Here is an 8,714-nt window from a genome sequence, read left to right as displayed (position 1 = left end):
TATATATACCACATCTTCTTTATCCATTCATCTGTCGATGGACATCTTGGCTCTTTCCACAGTTTGGCTATTGTGGACATTGCTGCTATAAACATCGGGGTGCACGTACCCCTTCAGATCCCTACTTTTGTATCTTTGGGGTAAATACTGTGCCAGGGTTTCATATTGAAGGACTATGAGCTTTAATCAGCTCAGGACATGCTCTGGTCACCAAAGGAAAATGTTTCATGAAAAATCAGCTTTTGTCTGGAGGGGGCAGAGCACCCAAAGAGGTTGTCCCAGACACCTCTACCATTACACAAAGATGTCTTCTTGCAAGAGTAGATTAGAGTAGAAAAATAAGAGAAGAGTTGCCAGCATTAAGCCCATCCAAAAAGCTAATGTGAACACTGATAACTTGATACCAAAAGATGAGTGACAAAGAGACAAAAACCTATAAAAATGGCAAAACCAGTTAGAAAACCAGTTAGAAAAACTGGGCAAATGACAAAAATGAATTTAAGTTTGGGGTTATTTAATATTGGGATAAATTGTCAGTAGACTTTGAATTATCATAATAATGACTAAAATCGATGTTCAGGAAAGCCACTTCTATTGATCAATGAAAGGTTAAATTACATTCAATACATGTTATTAAAGAAGGCAGAGTATTTTAAACAGAAAAATTATATCCAAAGTTGCTAGAACATATTCTAAATTATTGTTTAAAGGAATGATAAAATCAGCCATGACTCATTCACTAAGAGCTCTGATAAAATTGTACTGCAGCATTAGTTATTTTTGAGGAGCTTAAAGAAACTTACAATGGTGTCGAGTCACATTACACACTTGGCAAACTTTTGATGGATTATGCTATTAGCATTATACTTATCTGGTTGGTAGAAACTATTGACCAATTTTGTTACACAATTTCATTAAAACACAGACCACCATAATGGGAGAAGCAGAAATCACATTCTTTGAAAGACACCTGGGTATGTCCTGAATTCTCTGACCAACTTGCTTCTGAATAGATTTATCTATTCACAAAACTTTAGAGACAGAAATTGGAATGTCTGAAACCAACGTCCTTATTTCTCCTGCATACCTTTTCTTCCCTACCTGAGATAGGGACCTGAGAATCACCCACAACTCATTCCTCCTCTTACACCCACGTGACTAGTCTCCTAGTATCATAAATATGTCATCTAAACAGCTTCTGAACCCTCACCTAGTATCTTCCTTCAGTCTTTCATGTTTCCTTGCCTGCCTATGGCTGGAATCCCTAACTCATGTTCAGGCCTTCCTCTCTTCACACTCCATTGCCTTCTTCATTTTACCTCTAACATTATTTTCTTTTAAGATTCAAATCTAGGGGTGCCTGGGTGGCTCAGTCAGTTAAGCGTCTGCCTTGGACTCTGGTTATGATATGATCCCAGGGTTCTGGGATTGAGCCCCACATTGAGCTCCCTGCTCAGTGGGGAGTCTGCTTCTGCTCCTCCCCACCCCAATACTCTCTCTAGTGTTCTCTCTCTCTCAAATAAATAAAACCTTAAAAAAAAAACCACCTCAAATCTAATCACTTTACTTTCCCACTTAAAAACTTCCCGGGCTCCTTATTGTTTATAATAATGAAAAGACAGAATCTCTTAGTATGATCTAGAAAGCCCTTCACCACAGTGCTCCTTTCCTGTCTATCTGAGTTTGTCTGTCAGCTTTGCCCACACGCACCCTCTACTCCATCCTCCTTCACTCTTTCCTGACTGTGGACTTGCTTCTCTGTCTGTCTGCCTGGGATGCCTGCCTCACATTACTCTTTTCTGCTTGATATATTCCCATGAATCTTTTACTCTACTTAATTTTGATCCTGTTCAAGCATATCTTTATTTGTATAGATTTCCCCAAACCTCCAGGTAAAATTAGTTGTTCTAAATATCTTACTTTCCTAGCATTATCCATCTACCTATCTATTTATCAATCATCTATCATCTATCATCTATCTGTCATCTATCTATCTATCTATCTATCTATCTATCTATCTATCTATCTATCTATCTATCTATCTATCATCTATTATCTATCTATCATCTATCTATCATCTATCTATTCATCCATCCATCATCCATCTACCTAACTTGTATTCTACCTCATAGCATATACTACCTTTTAGATTCTATTTATAAATCTCTCCTTAGACCTGAGACATTCCTTCATCTCCATATCTTCAGCACACTGGTATAAGAACTTGTACTTGGTGGATTTTGAGTAAAATTATCTTTTGAATGAATTGATTGTTTTTTTCAGTGCTTTTGAATAGGGCAAGAAAATGCTTTCCCTTTCTGAAAGCTTTTTCCTCTCTTATGATGGCTCAATTTTATTTTAAATTCTATGTTTCAATTAAGAGTGAAAAGCATCCATGTTTCTTCATTCTCGACTTCCGATTATCATCAAGTGAGCTGATACTGCCGCTCTATTATTAGCTATGCTCCATAATTGGTCAGGAATTATACATTTTATTAACACAAGTTGCTGCACCTTTCCCAGCAGCATGAATTATTAAGTGTTGAGTATTCGTGACCCATATGGCCAAGAAAATTATATTTGGCATGCTTAGCAAAGTCAGCTTACGATCTTGAAGTAGGTTAGAATAGAGTTTGAATGAGTGAGGGGTATTAAAATATGTAACATATCAGAGTTCATTTCCTAAAAGGAATCATGAGGCCCAAAATCTCATCAAGTTGTTCTAAATATAGTACCTAAATAATGTTGCCTCTAGGTTTTTAAGTAGCAGGGCAAAATTAGGAACTGCAAATATCGGACAGTAAAAAAGTTTCTTTTTAGGTACTCATCCTGAACAAGCTAATTAGATTTACTCCAGGAAATTTCGGGCATGGTTAATGGCATATGAAAGAGAACAAAGAGAAATAGGGCACATTTGCTAGATCTGGAATGATAACAAATACGTTTGTTAGATTAGGAAATTTCCATGGTATTGCTTTTTTAAGATTTTTCTATGAATTTTTAAATGTCTAGGAAATAGGGTTATATAGTTTACATGTAGAAACTTTGGTTGTCTTTTTATTTATTTTTTTTTTAAAGATTTTATTTATTTATTTTGACAGAGAGAGACACAGCGAGAGAGGGAACACAAGCAGGGGGAGTGGGAGAGGGAGAAGCAGGCTTCCCGCGGAGCAGGGAGCCTGATGTGGGACTCGATCCCAGGACCCTGGGATCATGACCTGAGCTGAAGGCAGACGCTTAACGACTGAGCCACCCAGGCGCCCCTTGGTTGTCTTTTAAAAAAATCCTCTCTGATATTCTTAATCAAGTACATTTTTATGTATTTTCTACTCATACCTTGTTTGTTTATTCCTAGGATGACTGGGTAGTTGGTTGGATGGATGGATAGGTGGACAGATATGCTCTAAATGGGATCTTTTCTTTTGTATTTTCAAATTCCTTGTGACAAGTGTAGCATATTAACAAAGTTTATTCACAGTAAGTCCACTTTTATGTAATGTAGATTTTTTAAAAGTATTTATATAACTCATCTGATCATCCTCAAAAGTCTAAGCTTGTTTGCTTGTCACGGAAAAATAACTTTTAATCCTTTAAATTTACAAATTTGGTACATTCTGCTAGAAATAATAGCTCTTTTAAATGATGCTCTTAATTTCCAGATCTCTATCCTGGCTTCTTTCTAAAGTGACATCTGGGCCTATTGCCATGGGGGAAAGAAAGGTTATAAGGCTCTGTGAAGAGAATGGTCAGGATCCTCAAATGTGTTCTCCTATGGTTTCATAGTTCTCAAAGGTGATGTCTCTGTTATATCTGCTTGTTGTTCATCCTGCGGGCATTCCTTACTTAAGTCAGCCACTGGAACTTACCATCTGTCTCTCTCAGCTTGGTGAAGAAATTTGATAACTTTCCCCTAGTGACTGGGCTGACATTTGGCTTGCACTGGCTTCCAAGTCTGTGCAGTATTTACCTCCACTTTTTAGGCCATGTCATCCCCTTCACCATGGTGACTCCCAAAGCAAGGATAATGCCTCTCAAGATGGCTGCCTCTGATATTCTTCAAGGGCCTGAAGGAAGTTCTGAATCCTCCTGATGAAACCTAGGAATCAGAAAAGCTAAGCATTTGAGATTTTGCCTGTCAAATTTGTTCAATGATTGTGAAGATGGGAGATACTATTCTTGAAATAGGTTTCCTGATTTCAGTGAGAATAATAGGATTCTGAGGATAGAGACAGAGTCAAGTTGCCTGCAAAATACCAGACAGGAATAGTTCCAGAAAGTAGCAAAGCTGGACCAATAATCAAAGTGAATTGACCCTCAGAGAATTTTGAAAGTGAGTAATAGATCATGGAGTCCTCAAGAACAAAATAAGAGGTGATTCCATTCTACTCTTTCGTGGTCTGAATAACTCCAGGCAAAAATCTGAACAGAGAAGATGATTTGTATCAGTATACTTAGTGAAGTGCCAACTGTGTCCCCTTAAAGAAGGACCATGTTATAACATCTCAGGTTTGGAATATGATTCTCCAGATATCCCCAAGAACACCTGAGATGATTCACTAATGTGATTCTGACTTGGGGGGCAAGGGAGATATTTCCACTTTGGGAAAAATATTGCCTATTCATTTTGAATTAATACCAGTTCTCTGGGATTGTCAATACTTCTGTGGTCCACTGGTCATTGGGAGGCTCATGAATATCAGATGATAAGTGGAATTTTTTCCCCAAGTCTATCTCATGGTAGGTTCACCAATCCTGCAAATATTGTCTAAGTTTCTGAATATACATTTGGCAGAATTGCCACATTGGCTCTCTGATTTATGAAGTAAGGGTTTTTATAGTATGAAGGAACAAGTGAAAGCCCCTGGAGTGTTCGTTCCCAATAAAAATCATAACCCAAAGTGATACTGTATCCATAGGAGAGTCATAAAAGTTAATACAATTATTTATTTATTTATTTATTTATTTATTTACTTATTTATTTATTATTTTTTAAAAGATTTTATTTATTTATTTGACAGAGAGAAAGAGAGAGAGAACAAGCAAGGGGAGTGGTAGGCAGAGGGAGAGGTAGAAGCGGGCTCCCTGCTGAGCGCGATGCGGGACTCGATCCCAGGACCCTGGGATCATGACCTGAGCCGAAGGCAGACGCTTAACGACTGAGTCACACAGGAGCCCCTCCCCCCTTTTAAAGATTTTATCTATAATACAATTTTTTAAAGATTTCAAAGATTAAGAGGCATGAGAGATACTTTCTGTCACATCCTCATTTAAAGTCCATGCTTGGTCTCAGTTGAAAATAGATTTTTAAGAAAGACAGACTATTGAAAAGTTAATAGTGATTTTAATAATAACAATTGCCCCAGATGTTGTTCTTTTCCTTTTTTTAATCCTGGAGGAGAGTAACACACATCCCGGCATATGTGCTTTAGCCTGGTGTTCTATTGACTTGTATTCCAGTTAGCGGTGTCAAGCCTGCTGTAAAAACAAACAAATAAAAACAAAACAAAACAAAAACAAAAACAAAAACAAAAATCTATTGAGTTCTTATTTTTAGTTGCTGTATTTTAAATTTCTAGAGCTCCCATTTAACTCTTTTTAAAATAAATTTCAGTTGGCTCATGAAATCCTCCAGAATGTATTAATCAGAGATAATCTTAAACTATATGCCTAATTACTAATAAATGGATCACCTGTGGGTCTATTCTATTGTCTATATTTTTTTCTCTTGGTCTTATTTCTTGATATGCCTCATAATTTTTTTTATTCAAGTCTATATTTTGTGTATGAAAAAAATGTGGACACTCTGGATGATGAAGCAGATCAACTTAATCTAATACAGGAGTGAACTGACTCAGGCTAGGTCTTAGGAAAGCTCAGTCTTTCTGAGTTCCTCTTATTTTTAGGGTGTAGCCCTCTAGGGTTTTCAACTGACAGCCTCGTATTGACTCTTTGGGAAGCAAGTCCCAAACTCCAACTTTAATCTGGTCAGTATCATAAGACTGCCAGAAACTGCTCTCTGCATGTCTTGGGCTTTCAGCATGGAATTTTAACCTCCGAGACTGGACAGCTTGAGAATTCAGTAATGTCTTTGGGGGATACCAATACGTTTTACTTGTCTGCATCACCTGTCTCTGGGGTCTTGGCCTTTCTAATGTTGACTGCCTTGCCAGCTCTACATTCTACGTTTCCCCCCCCAATCCTGTGAGATTGCCAAAGCCTTGCTGATTTATCTGCTTCTTTGCAGCATTTATTTGCTTATACTCCTGATCTTCTGTTTCTGTGCCGTTAATCAGCCTGTGTCCCAAAGAGAAAAGCAACATGTAGAGTATCAGCTCATCTCTTGGGGTTTCCTCCTCTCTAGCCTCACATTTAAGGCCTGGCTGCCTCCGAAGCTCTACAATAACTTCATAAAACTGTACCTTGTGTTGTGGTCTGATATCTCTAATCCGTGCTAGCATCATTTTGTTTTCCCACATTACTTCATCATAGGGAGTTGTGGAAGTTCTCATTTAGTCTAAAGTGAAGTTATGAACTTTTAAAAACAACCTAAAAGAAAAAAAAAACAAGAACAAAACCTATTTGATTTTCAAGTGAAGTCCAACTTGAAATATACTTTTTTTTTTGTTGTTTTCCCATATTATATGGGGCCAATTTTAACTACGTATATTTTTATTAAGAAATTAATTTTCACAGACTTTCAAATCAGCATACATAGTTGAATGGACTTATCCCTTATAATTCTATTACTTTCCTTTTTATCTGCAGTTATTTTCCATTTTCTTATTGTTAATATTTACATTTGGACCTTCTTTTGTAGCTTAATAGTTATTTAGTTATTTATTTTCCAAATATCAGCTCTTGGATTCATTTATTATCTTTATTTTTTCTAATTTATATTTTCTAATTTTTAGCTTTGTTAAGTCAATTCTTCTGCTTTAGTTTTACCTACTTGTTTTCCATAATTGCTTTAAGTGAATATTAATTTATTTTTATTATTTCTTATTAATTAATATGAGTACTTAAGGCTATGGATTTTCCTCCGAACATGGATATAGCTATGTTCCATACGTACTGATGTGTAGTAGTTTTAATTTTCACTATTTTCTCCAAAATTTGAAATTGTGGTTATTTGGCCCTCAGTAATCTGTCCAGTGAGTTTACATTAAGGATAATATTGAATGATTTATGAATAATGTCTTGTTTTACTGGAGCTTTGAACAGGGAATAGTTTCCATAATTTTGTGAAACAAAAATTAGTCCAATTTTTGAGTAGACAAGGGATCCAAAATGACACTGCTAAGAAGATTCTGGGTTTTATTTTAGGTGTCCTTAGAAAATTTGGTTCAGGCCAACATTTAAAAAAATAATTGTGTAATTTTGGTTTTATTTTCTCTTTTGTCATAGCAGTGCTGGGAACTGGCCATGGCTATCCAGGCATTGGCCCCTTGTAGCTAGTCAAGTGAGCTTCAGTGTCTTCTGGAAATCTCAGTAGCCTTTGTCTTCAAAAATTAGTGATAAATACGGATTTGAGTTGTAAGTCATCTTTGTTTCTCACTATTGTTTAGGCCTTGTCCCTCAGTGACTTACAGATCCCTGGAGTAAATGTTAATTAACAAATTTTGCAGAAAGGAACACAGATTTCTTTGAAAGGAAGGAGGTCACAGAGGTCACAGAGAGACTCTGAGCCCCTGAGATGTTGCTTGATTTCCCATTAAGTGATTTGCCACTATAGTTCTTCACTTTCCTTCTTCCTACCAGAATTTTCCATGTGTTTTTAGTTTTTAGTATTACCCAAGGTGATTCTGGTTGATAACATGTTAAATAACATTTTATTTTTCTTCTATATTGTCTGCTATGGAGGGCATGGTGTTGGAATAAAAAACAGTTGCCTGAAAGTAAAACAAAAGAAAAAATATGTTAAATGACTTATTTTTATCCAGAGGGAAAATGAAAATATTTGCTGCCTTAATGTACTCCATCTATAATTGACATTGGAGTGAAGGGCATTTGGGGCAAGTCCAAGGTGATTTCACTTTGGACACTTTTCCACTGGGGCAATAACTGATCACTCACTTTCTGAAGCATGTTTGGTCAGAGTCATGGTCAATGCTATCACAAAGAATGAGCCTGAAAACAGAGTCCCTGGAAAAACAAATCTCTCTTTTTTAAAGCTATTTGCACATTTAGATAGCCTATCAGCCATTACACTAATTCCTGAGGAAATCAAATAAGACAACCACTCAATTTACTCTTTAATTTACTCATCAAGGCACTCAGGAAAAGGCTAAAGGGGATCACTGGGTCTGCAGGGAACAGGAAATCACAGGGTAAAAGAAGCAAATTGATTCTACTCATCAGGAATGTGTCATTGGCTATTTCAAGATTTTTGTAACAAAAATGAGTTCTGTTGTGAGTTTAGGATAGATGTAAGATCTTGTTGATACAGAAGTAACTTCTGGAGGCCCTAGAACACTCACCAGTTAGACTGCTTTCCTTCCTTTTAATTTCTTGGGCCAATCTTTATGAAATTATATACTATGTGTTAAAAAGTTAAGAAGCATACAGGATTATGACAAACATAGAGGAGGTTGAAATAGCTTATTGGTAAACAGTGGAGATCGCCTTTCTACTTCTACCTAACATTAAAAAATAAAAGAGACTTTAAGAAGAACTGCCAAATTCTGATAAAGACTCATCATTTATACCTTGGTTTT

This window comes from Mirounga leonina, unplaced genomic scaffold, assembly GCF_011800145.1.
Source record: "Mirounga leonina isolate KUSES-001 unplaced genomic scaffold, KU_Mleo_1.0 Mir_115, whole genome shotgun sequence".
NCBI lineage: Eukaryota > Metazoa > Chordata > Mammalia > Carnivora > Phocidae > Mirounga > Mirounga leonina.
The sequence above is the reverse complement of the archived record's forward strand: the minus strand, read 5'-3'. Positions refer to the sequence as shown.